Here is an 18,052-nt window from a genome sequence, read left to right as displayed (position 1 = left end):
CAAATTATCAATATGTTTGTTTGTTTGTTTTTTTAAAAAGAAGTTACGGGACTTCCCTGGTGGTGCAGTGGTTGAGAATCTGCCTGCCAATGCAGGGGACACGGGTTCGAGCCCTGGTCTGGGAAGATCCCACATGCCGCGGAGCAACTAGACCTATGAGCCACAACTACTGAGCCTGCGCGTCTGGAGCCTGTGCTCCGCAACAAGAGAGGCCGCAACAGTGAGAGGCCCGCGCACCGCGATGAAGAGTGGCCCCCACTCGCCGCAACTAGAGAAAGCTCTTGCACAGAAACGAAGACCCAACACAGCCAAAAATAATAAATAAATAAATTAAAAAAAAAAAAAAAAAGAAGTTACAAGTAAATGCTTGAATATGCATAGAACAGCCCTGGGAGGATATCTAAATGCGTGGTAGAGGATAATGAGGGAGAAACTTACTTTCTACACTGTTTGAATTTTTATCCATGTTCCTGATCTACAGATACAAACCAACTCAAGTTGATCTACAAATTCAAGGTAATCCCTATCAAAATTCCAGCTGCTTTTTTTGCAGAAATTGACAAAACAGATCTTAAAATTCCTATGGAAATGCCAGGGACCCAAAATAGCCAAAACAACCTTGAAAAAGAACAAAGTTAGAAGACTCACACTGCCTATGATAGCTATTAAATAAACAAATTTTCTTTAAAAGGAAAAAAAATTGTCTATTTCATTCTTTTTAAATTTAATGGCATAAAATTTTTCATAGACTTGTCATGTACTCGTTTACTTTCTACTCTAACTCTAGTTATGTTCACCTTCTTTAGCTTAATAATGGTGAAGAATAGAGACTCTGCTTAGGGTCTTTTCAACTGATCATGAAACTTGAGCAAAGAGCCTCTCTGTGCCTTAGTTTCCTATTATGTAAATAATAATTATAATAGTATTCATTTCGAGGCTTGTTGTGAGGATTAAATGAGTCATGTCAAGTACTTAGAAGACTTTACTTGACACTAAGAAACTTCTCAATAAATATAAACTTTATTACCATTTCTACGTTATGTATTTACGTCTTTTAACTTAATTAGTCTTGCTAGAAGTTTACCTAGTTTATTAGTCTTTTCCAAAAATCCAGCTTTTTTTTTCCTATTTAAATAATTCCTTTTATATGTACAATTTCTTCTTTGGGGTTTCCTCTGCTGTTCTCTGACGAGTTTCTTGTGTTGAATGCTTAAGCTATTCATTACACACCCTTCTTTTCTCATAAATGCGCTTAAAAGTTATAAATTCCCCGTCAGTATTGTTTAGTCATAGCCAATAAGATTTGGTATGTAGCTTGTTGTTTTTTTTAATTGTCATTCAATTTTAAATATTTCAGAATTTCTGTTATGATTTTTTCTTTAGCCTACGGATTATTTAGAAGTATGTTTTTTCTTTTATAAACTGTTTGAATCAGATTTCTTGGGTGCAAAGAACAAAAATCAACTCTAGCTGGTTTGAGTGGGAAAGTAATGTATTATATCAGAATCACTGGGAAGTCTGGAGAACGAGGCTCAGAAAATGGCTGAAACCAAGGAGGGCAAGACACAGCCAAGCTCACATGACAGGAACAGTCAGCTTAGGACCAGCTTCTGGCTTTTCTCTGGACACACTGCTACCACATGGCTTCTGCCTGGGAATAGTCACTGCTGGTGCTGAAATGTCACTTCTGCTACCCTGTCATTGTCCTTCTTTTCAAACATTCTTGTAGCTAATCATTTTTTAATGATTTTTTTTTGGAATTTTCAGTTTTTTAAAAAACTTCTTTTTTTTTTTTGGCCGCACCATGTGGCATGCGGGATCTTGGTTCCCCAACCAGGGATCAAACCTGTGCCCCCTGCATTGGGAGCACAGAGTCTTAACGACTGGGCTGCCAGGGAAGTCCCCAAGACTTCTTAATACGGAAAATTTTAAACAAAAGAAAAGTAGAGAGAATATTATAATGAAATTAAATGTGACAATCACCTCAGTTTCAGCAATCATCAGCATTTTCTAGCAAGTTTTTAAAAATTCCATTGGAATTTTGTTAAATGTTAAATATTAACGTAGTAGAAATTGGCATCTTTAATCTTTTATTTATTTATTTATTTTTGACTGCATTGGGTCTTCGTTGCTGCGCGTGGGCTTTCTCTAGTTGCAGCGAGCCGGGGCTACTCTTGGTTGCAGTGCGCGGGCTTCTCATTGCGGGGGCTTCTCCTGTTGTGGAGCACAGGCTCTAGGCGTGTGGGCTTCAGTAGTTGTAGCACGCAGGCTCAGTAGCTGTGGCTCTCAGACTCCAGAGTGCAGGTTCAGTAGTTGTGGCGCACAGGCTTAGTCGCTCCACGGCATGTGGGATCTTCCCGGACCAGGGCTCGAACCCATGTCCCCTGCATTGGCAGGCAGATTCTTAACCACTGTGCCACCAGGGAAGCCCTGGCATCTTTAATCTTTAAGTCTTTCATGAAGGAATATTGTGTCTCTCCCTATTTATTCAAATATAATTTCTCCAAAAGAATCACTCACACTATTTATTCAAATATAATTTCTCCAAAAGAATCACTCACACACACTCTACGTAAGTGAAAAAAAACCTTCTTGACCATATTTCCGCATGTGATTATCTACTGAAATGTAACGAAAACGTTCCGTTTTTAAAACAAATTGTGATGGGCGATGAACAGTGGATACTGTACAACAATGTGAAATGGAACAGATCGTGGGGCAAGCGAAATGAACCACCACCAACCACACCAAAGGCCGGTCTTCATCCAAAGAAGTTGATGTTGTGTATATGGTGTGATAGAAAGGGAGTCTTCTATTATGAGCTCCTTCCGGAAAACCAAACGATTAATTCCAATAAGTACTGCTCCCAATTAGACCAATTGAAAGCGGCACTCGACAGAAAGCATCCAGAATTAGTCAACAGAAAACGCATAATCTTCCATCAGGATAACACAAGATGGCATGTTTCTTTGATGACCAGGCAAAAACTGTTACAGCTTGGCTGGGAAATTCTGATTCATCCGCCGTATTCACCAGACATCGGACCTTCAGTCCATTTATTTCAGTCTTTACAAAATTCTCTTAATGGAAAAAATTTCAATTCCCTGGAAGACTGTATAAGGTACCTGGAACAGTTCTTTGCTCAAAAAGATGAAAAGTTTTGGGAAGATGGAATTATGAAGTTGCCTGAAAAATGGCAGAAGGTAGAGGAACAAAAGGGTGAATACGTTGTTCAATGAAGTTCTTGGTGAAAATGAAAGATGTGTCTTTTATTTTTACTTAAAAAACTGAAGGCACTTTTTGGCCCATCCAATATGTACATCATTATGATTATCCCTAATTTCTTTTTCTTTTCTTTTTTTCTTTTATTACTTTTTTCTATGTTTCAAGTGTACAGCATTGTAGTTTAACATCTGTTACAATACAGAGTCATCAACACCACAAGTCTAGTTACCATCCATCACCATACAGTTAATCCCCCTTACCCATTTTGCATACCCCCAACCCCCTTCCCTCTGGTAACCAGTACCTAATTTCCATTTTTAATGTTTTTGTTGCTATGGTGAATGAGATCACCCCAATATATCTCTAAGCAGATATTAGTGTTATATAGAAAAGCTGTTGATTTTTGAATATTTGTCTTGTATCCAGCCACTCTAGTAAGCCCTCATTAATTTTAAGTATTTTGTAGTTGATTGTCTTGGATTATCTAGGTACATAATCACATTTTCTGCAGGTAATCATAATTTTATCTCCTCCTTTTCAGGAGGTCTATTTCTATTTTATGTTTTGTATCTTACTATATTAAATAAAATACCCAGACTATATTGAATAATAAAAACCATAAATAGGCATTTTTATTTAGTATTAATTTTAATAGGTATGCCTCTAAATAGATTATAATTTGTATGATGATGGCTGTTATTTGTGAAAGATATAGTATAGTACATAGAACGTGCACTTCTATTATGTGTTTTAAAAAGACTTTTTATATCAGGTAGAAAGTGGTGTTTAATTTTATGAAATGTCTTTTGGTTATTTATTGAGATGATAATTTGGTTCCTTTGATTTATTGACATGCATTCTTTTATTAATAAATTACCTAATATTCAAGTATCTTTGAACCAGAGATAAATTTTGACTGGCACAGAGTAGATGATTTCAAAATATGCTGCTGAGTTCGATTTAATTATATTTTATTTAGGATTTTTCATGTCTAGACTTATAAGTGATATTTCATGATATTTTCTTTGCTTTGGAAAATATTTTATGCACATTTGATTATATCTACTGAAAGTCTGTAAGAACCGATAGTTAAAATTATCTGGCCCATGGGCAGCACTTCACAGCAAGAGTTCTGTGCAATATTTTATAAATTAGGGAATCTCTGGGTTAAACAGAGTTAAATAGTTATTTATCTGGGACTTCTCATAATCTTTAGTATGTCAATGTGAATTGTAAGCCTCCAGCACTTTAAAATGTATTTGGCCACAGAGCCCCGTTTTATTGATGAACTAGTATTGGGTAAAAATACTTAGAAAATACCATACTAAATCTTTCTTTGGTGAGGATTCATTGCTAAGTACTCCATTAAATTATCAACTTTATGAAGGTAGAGATTATGTCAGTCCTTCCCAGTCACTGTCATTTTCCTAGTATCTTACACAATCCCTACCTTAAAAGTCACTCAGTAAATATTTAATCAATTAACTACTTTCAGTTTTTTCACTGGTTATTGGGTCAGTCAGGATTCTCAGTTACAAGTAACAGAAACTAACTTAGGCAGCAAAGCAATTTACCAAAAGGAATCTGAGTAGCTCACAGAATTGTTGAGAGCTGGAGAGTCAGCCTCAAAGCTAGGCTTCCAAGAATAATGCCCCAAATAATTCCCCAGGCACTGGAGGCTATAAGTTAGCACTACTGCCAGGAACTCAACTTTTCTGGAATTCCATCTGCTACCAGCACTAAAGCCACCTTGGCACCAAGAATCCAGCTTTACAGACACCCCAGAAAGCTGAGTTTCTCTGCTCTCATTCTTGCTAGCAAAATGTATTCTCTATAGACCTTCCCTCTTCAAATTGTTCACTTTTGAATCTAAGTCTCACACACACATGCCTGGCTGATGATGCTGGGTAACATGTCACTGCCCCAGCTGCAAAGGAGGCTGAGCAAACATGGTTTATGGCTAATAACTTGGAAAAACAAGAACTGTAAGGAAGAATTCCTTAAACCCAAAATTCCCCAAACCCAGCAATGGTGTTCCAAAGGAAATACAGACTTTCCTCCTTCTTGGATCAATTGTGGTAATACAGTTTCTCAGAATATTATCAATTTCATGCAGATTTTAAAAACTGATTAGCTTAAACTTTTTCATAATATTCTTTTATAATTGAAAGTGTCACACCTTTATTATAGTGTTCTATTTCTATTTTATAATTTTGCTAGTGTTTTTATTTTTTTTTAATATTTATTTATTTATTTGGCTGCGTGGGTCTCAGTTGTTGCACACGGGATCCTCGCTGCCACATGTGGCATCTTCCTCGTGGCACGCGGAATCTTTAGTTGCGGCATGTGGGATCCAGTTCCCTGAACTGGGAGCATGAAGCCCCAGCCACCGGACCACCAGGGAAGTCCCAGTGTTTTTGTTCTTGATTATGTTTTCCAGAAGTGTTACTCTTTTTTAACGTTCCCCTCGAAGGCATTTTATGTTTTCCAAAGAACCAGCTCTTTGATTTATCTTCTAGTTGGGTAGGCTTTCATTGTTACTATCTTTTTAATTTTATTTTTCTTGAAATTGTCTTCGGTATTTTTTAAAATCTGAATGCTCAGTTCATATATTTTTACACTTTCTTGTTTAATAATAAAAAAACATTTGAAGACGCACATTTGCCTCTAATTATTGCTTTAGCCACATCTCATAAATTTAGATTATGTAATATTCTCATTTTTGTCATGTTCCAAGAAATCTCTAATTATTGTTTGGATTTCTCTTGTGACCCAATCATTACTTAGAAGAACACGTTTAAATTGTTGAGCAGTTGATGCTTTTTCATTTAAAATATTTAATATTAATTTCTTGTTTTCTTGCATTTTAGCCAGAGAATATAGCCTGAATTTCTTGAGATTTTCTTGACCCATTCTGGTAAATGTCCATGGAACTTGGAAGAGAAGATATATTCCCTATGTGCAGATTGCAAATGTTGTAAAAAGTAATTTAGACTTTGTTTCTTAGCTTTTTTTATCATATTAGTAAAATCTATACTAAAGTAATGAATAAAATCAGGCCTAGAGAATTGTTATAAAAACAAGAACAAGCCATGTTAGTGGGAGGGACAGTGATTGAGAGAAAAGAGAAGAGATCAAAAGGATATTGGAAGCGCTGGGAGAGTAGGAGGAAAGGCGAGCAAAGGAGAGGAGTCAGAAGAGCAATACAGACTTTAAAGAAAGTACAGTTGCTCAGGAGGGCAGATCTGGAACACATTTTAGACATACAGAGCTCTGGTTGATGGAGACTTTACTGCATACACTGCTCACAACATCTTTGTCAGGGTGAGGTAGATAGCATAGGGTGAGAAGCTGCTTCTGGAAAATGAGAATGAAGAAAAAGAAATGTCTTGACAGGTCACATATTGAATGATTCCATTTCTATGAAATGACCCAAAGAGGTAAATCCATGGAGACAGAAAGCAGAGCAGTGGTGACCAGGGACTGGAGTGACAGGAACGAGGAATGACTGCTTATGGCGGGGGGGGGATTATCTCTTGTGTTGATGAAAATGTTCTAAAATTGGTTCTGGTGTTGGTTGCACAAGTCTGTGAATATACTAAAAACCATTGAATTGTGTACTTTAAAAAAAAAACAAAAAAAGAACAGCTATGTGATACCAAAAAAAAAATAAAATAAAATAAAGAAAAAGAAGTCTCAGCCTAATAACAGAAGAGAAAACTGTGACCAGAGAAGGGAATTTCAGAGGTGAGACTTTGGAGGTGTGACCTTGCTTGCCAACAGCTGAGTTTGAGTAGTGCTGGAAAGCAATGAGGCAAGGAGGTTCCTAGATTTGCTGAGAACTACCATTTTTCAGCTATGGTTTTCCATGCTGGGATGTCGTGTGCACATGGCCCTGCTCTCATGGAGGGCACATGTGTTCTCAGTATTGGAAGGGAGCATGGATGTGGAATCCTCTAGGATAATACCAGAAATAGGCTGGAGAGGAAGGGTAGATAGAAGGCTTTGGTGAAGATGAAAAGAAACTGGACATGCCAGTGGCATAAATTTTGAAAGAAGACTGTTGAGGGAAGGCACTGGGAAAAGTGGGAGTGGGATAAATGGTGGGGAGAGGGTGGTAGGAATTAACAAGCCCTTCTTCCTTCTGCCCTGTTAACTAGGGAAGAAAAGGTAGCCTTCACTGCAGAGGTCTTCAGGGATGACGTGGTGTTGGGGTGAGCAAGGTGGGCTCAGTGCGGAAGGAACTAATTCAGGTATCTTAGGAAGGCTAGGGTAAGAGTATGGCTTAGCAACCAGATTGTATGAGTTCAAATCTAGATATTTGTGTAACCTTGAGCAAATTGCTTAACCTCTCTGAGCTTTAGTTTTCATTATCTCTAAAATGGAAACAATATTAGTGTCTACTTATATGTTTTTTGTGAAGAGAAATACAAGATATATTGTATATAAAGCACTGAACACAGTGCATGGTAAGCCTTCATCCTCACTGATTCTCCTTTCCTCCTTTCCTGGCTTAACTTTATGGTTGATCATTATAAACACTCCCTTGCGTGTATCCTAAGTCCTTGCTTCTTTCTTGTTTGGTTAATAACCCTTGTTAAATCCAGTTCTCCATTTTTTCTTCTCATACACCCATAAATCTGTCCAAAGAAAAATGTACAATCATAACGTCTGGGCTCACATTTCATTTGTGACCACAATTGGACACAATACCTGGCATTATATTTCCCTATTTCATTGACTCTCCCACTTTTCTAAATGAGTATTTCAGATATTCTCTCTCAAACTATTTGTACCTCCTACCCTATTTACTCTCACCTGATAACACTGTTTACCACTTTATTGAAGAAAACTTTCACAAGCTTCTACTAACTCTACTCACCGCCCAACTTCCATACCTATTGTTTCATCTACTAAATCTATATTAAAAAGTTACCCCAAAGCTTGTGGCTTAAAAAACTGAAATTTATTTTGCTCCCAAACCTGCAATTCCAGTAAGGCTTCACAGGAATAGCTTTTGTCTGTTCTGCTTGCCATCACTGGGATGGCTTGAAGGCTGGGGCCTAGAACCCCCTGAAGGCACGCTCACTCCCATGTCCAGGGTTGATGCAGGCTGTCAGTTGGGATCCTAAGCTGCAATCATCAGCTGGAACATTACACATAACCTTTTCATGTGGCCTGAGCTTCCTCACAACATGGCATCTGCATTCCTAGTATGAGAGTTCCGGAAGCTGTCTCAACTTCTGTGACGTAGCCACTGCAGCCAGGTAGCATCACTCCTGCCACTTTCTATTGAATAAGAAGTGGGTAAGCCACTGGGGCTGCCCCATATTCACAAGAAGGGGAATTGGTCTCCACCTGTTATCAGTGGCAAAGTTCTGGAAAAGTATGTGGGCCTGGAAATATTGCCGTGGTCACTTTTGGAAAATATAATCTGTCTTGTCTCCTGTTTCTTTAAATGAACTGTCTGTGCTCCTGTCCAAGCCCAGCCCGTTGACTTGCACACTAGACCCCATCCCCTCTCACTCACTCGAGGACATTTTTACAGAAATACTTGCCTCTTTCTTCTGTATCATCCATTTTTCTCTCTCTCATGGGTCAATCCTTTCAAAACAGGAACATGCTATTATTTCTCCCATCTGAAAAAAAGCCTCCCTTGACTTCACGTAACAGTCCCAAAGTGAGTGGTCCAAGCTGCTGTGGTACCTCTGCTTTCTCTGCATAGGGCTTCCATCTCTGGGCCAAGACAGCTGCCTCAGACCTTGCCAATTCTCAAATAATGGGAAGGGAGAAAAGAAATCAGAGGCAAGCAGCTTCAGCTCTAAGGACATTACTGGATGTTGCCTGCTGACTTTCTGTTCATATGTCATTGGCTGAAACTAAGCCATGAACTTAGCCTAGATGCAAGGGAGGTTGGGAAAGTAGTGGGCAATCATGGGCCCAGACAAAACAGGGTAGGTGGGAACTGTTTTATAGCTAAAAGAAACAATGGAGGATGGATATTGGAGGGAAATAAGCAGTGTCTTCCACCCTCCCTCACCTCTTATAGCCTTAACTCCATTGTTACCTCTCAATGAAGTCTTACCTGAGACATTGTATTTAAAATTGCAATCATCCCCAAGCCCTGCAGCACTCCCTGTCTTCCTTTCTTGCTTTATTTTCCTCAAGCATTTATCACCTTCTACTATACTATATGCTTTACTTTTACATAGCTCATTGTCTATCTATGCCTACCAGAATATAAGCACCATGAAGGCAGGGACTTTGTTGACTGTTGTGTTCACTGCTGTATTTCTGGTACCTAGAACAATGCTTGGCACATAGTAGGTGCTCAATACATATTTTTTGCATAAAAGAATAAAAGAACAGCACAATGGTAAGCACTCAATTGCAGCTGCTGTTATCATTATTATCATTTTCTGGCATAAGGAGTGGTTGAGGATGATAATTGTGAATAAAAGGATCTGGGAAGGCTAGCAGATAGTAACATGCTAACATTAGTGAAGGAGAAGTGGCCGAGAAACCAAAGAATGAGCTTGTTGGGGGCTTGTAGAGCTAATCAGCATCAAGTTACCAGCTGAAGAATCAGTGAACAAATTAGCCTATGCAAACCTGCCTTCATGCCATCCACCCTCCACTGGTGACCAGTCCAATCTACGGACAATTCACAGCACTTGGGATCACCCAGGAGCCATGGCCATTTTCCTAGCAGACTAGCTCCAGCAAAGCTTGAAGAAAACATGATGTTTTTCAAGCGAATATTATTTTCCTTTGAGTTCCACGATCACACCAGAGTTCTTTTCCTCTTCAACATTTTGGCCACTTAGAACAACATGAAACTTTAAAACCTACATCTAGAGAAGTCTCAAGCTCCAATGTCTATGCTTTGGGATTCTAGTACAGTTAAAACTTTTTTAATTGTGCTTTTATAATTTTTAGTTATGGTTCCTTGAGGTGATTTGAGCTACACCTGCCTTTTGCTGATAGCAACTGAACCAGATATTACAATGACATTCCAGAATGTTTCAAGGGAAAAAGATGGATGGACTTTCTGTCAAAACACTAACAAGATATTTGCAATATTCAAAGGAGATCACAGTTTTTAAATACCGTAAATATAAATGAAAATAGAGTTCAGAGTTGTATTTCTTTAATCTAAGTGCTTCACATAGACTAACTCACTGCTCACAACCACCATGAAGGGTAGATATAGTTTACAGAAGAGGAAAACGAGGCACGGAGAGGTAAGTAACTTGCTCAGGGGCTCACACCTGGGAGGTGGATTGAGGCTATCAACTCAAGTGGATCCACATCAGTCTGTGCCCCTAATACCGGCTATGTTGAGAGACAGATCTCCTTCACCCACACTCCTACCACCCAACAGAAGTAGAGCTACCTGCTGTTCTAACACACTGGTATTTTTCACCAACCTCGAACTGCCTTAGTACTTCTACCCTCACATATGAGATAACTCTGGAAAGCTTGTTTTGGGCTCTGTCCCCACTATCTGAACTCACTAGCCTATGTGCAGACAGCTGGTAAACCCTGTACAATCTGATACACTGACTTCAAATGAGAGGAAATGGCAACTCCTAAACTCAGGGCTGCCTTGTTCCTTCAGCTCTTCCTTGGCTTCCAAGGCTACCCAGAAGTCTGTTGGCAAATTCCTCTGCTTAGCAATTAGCTACTGTTGAACAAAGATCAATAAATTTGTCAATGGTGCCTGTGCTGACTACTCAGTTCCCAACCTTAAGGTTTGTTTATAAATGGGTTAACTGATGGCCGGCTTGTTGAGTGTGGCAAAGGGCCAATCTTTTTTTCTGCAGTATGTGCAGTAGGGGGTGTGGGGCCTCCCACTGGCAGCAACAACCATGAAGTCAGAGACACCCCCCACCAATCACAAAAATTACAGGATGTGAGAGGAAGAAAGTAGGGACGTGATTCCATTTCTTAAAATGATTCTACGACTTAAGTTCCCTAGTCCCAATGTTTACAACTTAAATCAGTTTCCATCAAATGGAGACCATTATGTAACAAGTTCAAAAGAGATGTGTGCTTTCTTCTGAAATTTCAAACAAAGATGCACTACATTTAAATAGCTTCCACAGCATTATTTCTTGGGGCTTTTGTTTTTGTTGTTGTTTTTGACTATGCAAAACGGTCTTGTATACAAAGATGCATAACTTAGTTGATTGAAGCTGAATTTTCCATGGAAACTGTCCAGTGCTCCCCCAATTCACGAGCACTTTATCTGACCATCTTTCTTCTTTCAGATAATGGCTGGCAGCAACCCACAGTGTGGAGGTTATACGCTGTACTTTTGAAAAAGTCTTGAATGGAGCCATTGTTCCCCTGAGATGGTCTGTGTGTTTCACTGAACAGAGAGCAGGGTGTAAAAAAGGCACCTTGTGTGCAACTGTTGGCGAGGTTGGGGAGTGAATTAAAATCTCCAGAAAGTCTGGGCAGTGCTGTTCAGAGGAGCAATGAACCCTCTGGAAGCACTGTTAGCTCAGACATTCCAATGCGGTGAGGCAGCCTCAGGGACACGGCTCCCTCCAGTCTCATTTAGAGAGGGATTGAGGGGGGCGAGCAAAGGACATTGATCTGGACCCGCTCTCTTTGCAAAAAATTGGGGACGGCTCCCTATTCCAGGGATAGGTGATACTGATTATCACACTCAGATAACTTTCCTGTCTAACGGACCTAGACTTTCCTTGGTTACTAATGGTGGAGTGACTCATTTGGAGGATTCAATGTTAACTGCTTGTGCATCCACCAGTTTGCAAGCCTAATTCCCATCTGCCTAATTAAACAAAACAAAACAAAACAAGTCTTTGAGGGCTCCAGGTGATTAATGATGTTTGATATTACTAATTCATTAAATGCATTATAAGACCATAATACACAACTGTATATTCAATAAATAGCCTACCTTGTTTATTGTCAGTAATGCTTCCTTTTTCCTGGCTCCTCCATTCACCTGTCCAGGACCGTGCGAGCACTGGGTCAGAGCAAATGACTACTCCCTATTCCTCTAGTGCTAAGGTCTCAAGCTTTTCATGAACAAAGAGTCTCCTCAGAGTCTTCTGCAGAGAGCTTTCCAAAACCGGCTCTCAAGGAAGGAGGTAACGTTGATTTTCAGGAAAATCCTAGTGGTGAGAAAACAGCAAAAGAGTTTAAGGACCAGGCTGGCATATTTTTCTTACAGGCAGAATTCTTTGGTGCCCCTCCTGCGCATTCTAGCTCCAACCCCTCCTGCGCCTGGAGGCTCAAAGGAGGGGAGGCCACTTTTAACAGTGACCTGAAAGAAAGGGTCATACTTGAGCAGGAGGAAAGGGTGTGGGAGGAGGTGGTCATGGTCCAGGTAGAAAGAAGCTCAGAGTGGGAGAAGCATCCTGTTGGGTGGTCCCTAATAACCAGGCCATGTTGGGTTCCTACAGTCGTGGGGAGTTAGTCCGGAAGGCAGCAGGGAGCCAGTGAAGGTTTCTGCACAGATTAAAGTTGTAGAAGAGGAAGAATGATATGGCTGTGTTGAGGGGGATGCTTCGCTCCAAGGAGTGGACAGACGGGAGGGCTAGGGGCCGCCGGAATTGGTCCTGATTGAATACAAGAGGAAGGGTCAGACCTATGGAACAGGTCAGTCCATTAAAATAGGTAAAGAGGGAGGGGGGTTTAGGGGAAAGGGAGGGGGATGATAATTCGATTTTCCTCAGGTCCCTGGCTCTCCTGACTGCCAGTTGGGTATAAAAACCACCTCGACGGCTAGGTAAGGCTCCGTGCAGAGCCTGCAGTGTCTGGCAGCCCTGAACACCTCCTGTTTGCTTCAGCAGCGAAAGCCACTAGATTTAGAGTCCACAGACCTGGATGTCACTATTTGGACGGTCACTATTAGCAGTCAAAGGAGTACCTCCTGAACCTGGCACTGCATTGCGCCCACTGTGGTGCTCAACAGTAAATATCTGAATGACGAATGACCGAACAGATTGGAGACTTGGTGCTGCCCTTACCAGAGTAACCTTGGTCAAGTAATTTAACCTCCAAGAGCCTCGGTTTCCGTGTGTGTCGAGCAGGGACGGTCCCTGGCGGAAAGTGTGAGACTAAATTCCCGCGGCCTGAGGTGGACCGAGTTCCCCACCTCCGGTCGGAGCCGGGCAACCCCGCTGCGCTCTCGCCAGCTCCCGCTGCGGCCCGGGGGCAGCCCCCGGGTGCCGAGGCCGAGGCCGGGGCCGAGGCCTGGGCCGGGCTGGGGTCGCGAGGCCCGCGGCCGGGGCGTGGGTGGCGGCCGGGTCCGCCCCTCGCGCCTGCCGTCTCCGCGCAGCCCGCGGCTGGGGGCGGGCCCGGCTCAGGCCGCGCCCCCGGCCGCCCGGCGGCCCGCGGTAGCGCTCGCGGCCTCTCACCCGGGGCGGGTGAGTTCTGGGAAAGCCCGGCCCAGGGCGGGGGCTCCGCTGCCGCCCGCGCCGCCGTCCGGGCAGCTTGCAGAGCTCTGCGGGCGCGGAGCGAGGGAGCGGCGCCGGGCGGGGGCGCACACGACGACGCGGGGCCGGGTGGGCGCGGCGGCGGCGGCGGCGGCGGCGGCGGCGGCGGCGGCGGGCGGCGCGCCCCGGGCTCTGTCTCCCGGGCACTTGCCCGGCTCTGCGCGCTCCTGTCGTCCGCTCCGCTGCTGACACACGGTAGCGAGGACACCCGACGCCGCTAGCGACAGGCGCATCCCAGAGGGACGCTGCACTTGGGGACTCCGGCGCGACCGGCTAGAAGAGGAAAGGTGAGAAGGTGTTTCTGTGGCTCGGTTCCTCAGGCTTGGAGAAGGGGAGAGATGGGCTTTTAATCTCTGAGTCCAGTAGATCCGGCCAGGGGCAGCAGCCTCAGTCCGCGTACCTGGCGGGAGTACAGGTACCTACTCCCCTCCCCAGGGGAGAACTGAGGCAGGCGACTCTCTAGGGGGCGCGGGCCAGCCCTCACATGGGCTGGAGGATACCCTGTAAGTGCTTCCTTCGCCCCTTCAAATGTTTGCCTCGGGTCTCCGCTGCATTTTGCGTGTGCAGTACAAAGAAGAAAAGTATAAGCTCTTGCTGAGGCGGCCCCCCTAGCCGCCAGTATTTCACGGAAAGTGCTCAAGAGATTGTTCCTGGAGAGATTAGCTACATCAAGTCCTAGAAAATATAATATTGGACCTGGCCTCACTTTCACTGGTAACTAGAAGAATGGCTACGTCTTTTTTCTTAAAGTGCTATAATGCTGTGATAATGAATAACCTAGAAGGAAAAGTCTTCCTTGTGTCTAATGTTAAATGCACAGTGTAAATTTACGGTTTCCCCCTGCACATCTTGCCTGGTATTTAAGCCATGAGAACACTTGGTTCAACTGACTCAACTAATTATTCAGTGTAAGAAAGATCCATCATTCAAAGATTTAGCAGCCTCATTTTAAAGAGGGAGCTCCCTCAATAGATGTTAAGTAGGATTCACTTGATGGAAAAGTTTTATTTCCACGTAGTTCTTAATTTGAGTTTCATCATGCAAAATTTGCCAGTAGGTCATTTAGATCTCTGCAGGATTAGTGAATTTCCTTGTGTTTCTGGTAGGAAGCCCTGGTGGGGATAGGGTGGAGCCACTGCCACGGAATGGGCACAGCCGAGGCCAAGAGTGCTGCACCCCACCAGGAAGAATTTTTGAGAGCCTGTCTTGGGAGGTGGATGCAGGTGACCCTGTAGATGCCCTTACAGGGCCCAGTTGGCATTGGGGGTGAAGGGGTGGCGGACTATCTCTGAATGCTGTATGCAGCCATGTCTTTGCGGATACTTTCTGAAGGATGCCTGATGATGCTGTCATCTAGAACATTCTTTGCTCTTCCTGAGTGCCCTTCCTGCTCCATTTTACCACGCTAAATCCTAACCATCCTTCACACTAAGTTTTTGTTGCTGCTGTGAGACCTTCCCTGATACCCCAGCCCCAAATAGTCAACATTCTCCAGCTCTGATGCCTGCAGCATTTTATTGAATACCTCTCTAGCCTTTCTTCTCTCAGCGTTCTTTGAGAGTTATTTATGTAGATGTTTCATTTTCCCTACTGAAGGAATTAACTGTGGCTTTCTTGGCACAGAGCTTGCACCTAGAAGGCCCTCTAGAAATAGTGTTACGACTTTGTTTCTTCAATACAAATCTCTACTTTGGAAAAGGAGATAAATAACCAAAAGGATTCAGAGAAGAACATAATGTTTACCATTCAAATTGTCCTCCATTTACAGCCCCACGGGGAAAATTTTCCTTATACCTAGGAGCCATGCATAATAATCGTCCTTGGTCCAAGCCTGGGGATCAAGTAAGAGCTGGAGGGACAGTCTTCCAGTCCTTATAGTAACATAAGCTCCTTGGATGTACTCCAAGGTTGACCTGTGTCATTAAAAATTCCATGCTCCAGTGCATTGTGGTGAAGCTAGATTCCGATGAAGGTGGTTGGTTTTCTTTTTCTATTTGCAACTGTTCTTAATCACAGTCTTCCCTGGGCTTTTGTCTTGTATTTTAAACAATTCATTTGATGTGCAATTTGTTACCTACAAATTTTTAAATGAATAAAGGAAAATTGAAAAGAATTGTGCTTGCTGTTTTCTAAAGCAGAGAGCAGGGAATGTTTGCCCTGCCTGGGCAAGAGGAGATATTTGCAAGGAGCGAGGCTGCTCTGCACATGTGTGTTGGCAGTGCCTGCCTTCCACACACCTGGCTGGCAATCGGCCTGCAGAGGACAACAACTGCTTCAGTCTGGGCTCCTTCTTTCTCTGCCTGGGCTCCCTCTGCTTGCGGGGAGAAGGGGTCCAGGGGAGCACAACAATTTAGAGCTTCGGATTCAGGAGTAGCAGGGAAGACGTGAGAAAAAGCAGTAACTGCTTAGAGTGTGGATTTGTTTGATCAGGTTGCTTTCCTCTGGACACTTGGTTGAGATCTTGGCATTGAGCAAGTGGGAATTTGGTTGGGAGAGGGAAGGCAGGTGGCTGGGGAGCATGGTACTGCTGTAGAAGGGCTGGGAGGTATTGATGGGGGGGGGTGCTTAGGGAAGCATGTGGCCCAATTATGTGGGGTTCCCGAGAGTTGGAGATGGGGAACTGGGGAGTAGAGAAAGAAGAATAATATATCAAAGAAGCACTTTGCCATGGGCCAACTATGGGGCCTAGAAAGGAAGAGAAAACTCTCTTCAGCATCATAGGGTCTTCTCTGCTCCCATGGTATAGAACTCAGGCTTGTTTTTATTAATGCTGTGATTCATCTGTATTATGGCTTAAATAGGTTTTCATGAGCCAGATTGGAACCCGGCCCTCTGTCCAGTAGGGTAGCCGCAAGCCACATAGGGCTATTTGCATTTAAATTTAAGTTAGTTAGAATTAAATGAAATTAGTCCCATTTCAAGTGATTGTTACATGTTGCTAGTTGCTACCATACTGGACAAGGAAGATATATAACATTTCCATCATCTCAGAAATCTGCCCTGGGATATTGTTCTAAAGGATTAATGACTATTAATCTCCAGTGTACTAATTTCCAAATCGAATTTAGTCATAAATTAACAATTTCCTGTTCATAGTCCCCTACCAAGTCTATTTAGATGAGAATAATAATAGTAGTTGTTGTTGCTGACACTTATATAGTGCTTACTATGTGCCAGGCAATGTTGTAAGCACTTTACATCTGTTAATTCATTTAATCCTAACAACAACATTAGGTGGTAAATGCCAGAGACCTTTTATCCCTTACCTGCAATTCCAAAATTAAAACAAACAAACAAACAAACAAAATAACAACTCTCGAAACTGTGGTTTTCATAAGTTTGGCTACAAAATTTGGTCATGAGGTTATTATGGTCTTTATTTTTCTCACCTGGTAAGAACATTTATACATTTTTATTTCAGAAACAATGGACATGTTTGCTGCAGATCCCACCTATAGCATTATTTAATACATGGCACATGTACTGTTTTACCATTACGAAAGCTAGAAACCTTCTGATTTTGGATAAGGACATATGGATCTCCCTTACTATGCCCCTTTTGAAGATGGGAAAACTGAGAAACTAAAAGGTCATGTAACTTGCATGAAGTCAGAGCAAGAAAGTGCTAGGGCCAGGATTCAGTCAGAGCAGGCCGGCTCCAGACTCCGTTCCCTTGACCATTGTGCTTTCCTGAAACAACCTCTGGGCTCATCACCCAAAACAAATGACTGGCCCTTTTTTCGGCTGAGTGAAACCAAATCGCTTTAACTTGGCTCATTAGAAAGTTTCAAATAGGGCTATAGCTAAATTGTTTAGTAGCTGGGGTTCTGAAACTTCCTGGTAGGGTTTCAGAGGATCTGGATCAATCTGGATCTGGGTCTTCTGAGTTGGAAGTCTCTCCAGGGAAGACTGTGAGGTTCTCTCTTCTTCTGGGAGGTTGATTAGAACTGCAGGGCTGATCTGGGGTCAGGAATGGACTTCCACTTTCTCTCTCCAACTGGTCCCTTCTTGGCTTTTTGGTCCAAATCTGCACTTGAAGAAACTCTTCAGTAACCCCAGGCTTTCTCCTTTGAGTGTAAGAAGATGTTCTGAAGGCTCCACCACCTGTGTGGACCTTACAGCATGGACTCTGCAGGATCCCTGTGTGCCTGTGTCCCATGAGCATGTGTACCTCTCGTGGCATAGTCTCCAAGGCCCGTAGTGGTCATGGTGACTCCAGTTATAATAGCTTAAGGTGTAGGGACAAGGCACTCTTGGTCAAATACAAGGGCTCCAGAATCAAATTTACCTAGTTTTACATAAGCTTTGCCGTCTACTAGCTGTACAGCCTTAGACAAGAAGTTAACCTTTCT

The 18,052-nt window shown here is 42.6% G+C and overlaps 1 protein-coding gene across 6 annotated transcripts in view; it reads left to right on the top strand.

Moving 5' to 3' along the window:
- Positions 1 to 13,586: 13,586 nt before the first annotated feature.
- PLCE1 (phospholipase C epsilon 1) overlaps positions 13,587 to 18,052 on the top strand; it is a 319,414-nt gene continuing 314,948 nt past the window's right edge. For 4 of the 6 annotated variants that reach the window (XM_057530495.1, XM_057530496.1, XM_057530498.1 and 1 more), the window contains exon 1: positions 13,588 to 13,987. The gene's annotated coding sequence lies outside the window, so the exon portion shown is untranslated. Of the gene's footprint in view, positions 13,988 to 18,052 lie in introns of all 6 variants that reach the window. The other 2 variants (XR_009005599.1, XM_057530499.1) reach the window with 1 other exon arrangement.

This window comes from Balaenoptera acutorostrata, chromosome 16, assembly GCF_949987535.1.
Source record: "Balaenoptera acutorostrata chromosome 16, mBalAcu1.1, whole genome shotgun sequence".
Lineage (NCBI taxonomy): Eukaryota > Metazoa > Chordata > Mammalia > Artiodactyla > Balaenopteridae > Balaenoptera > Balaenoptera acutorostrata.
The sequence above is the reverse complement of the archived record's forward strand: the minus strand, read 5'-3'. Positions and strand labels throughout refer to the sequence as shown.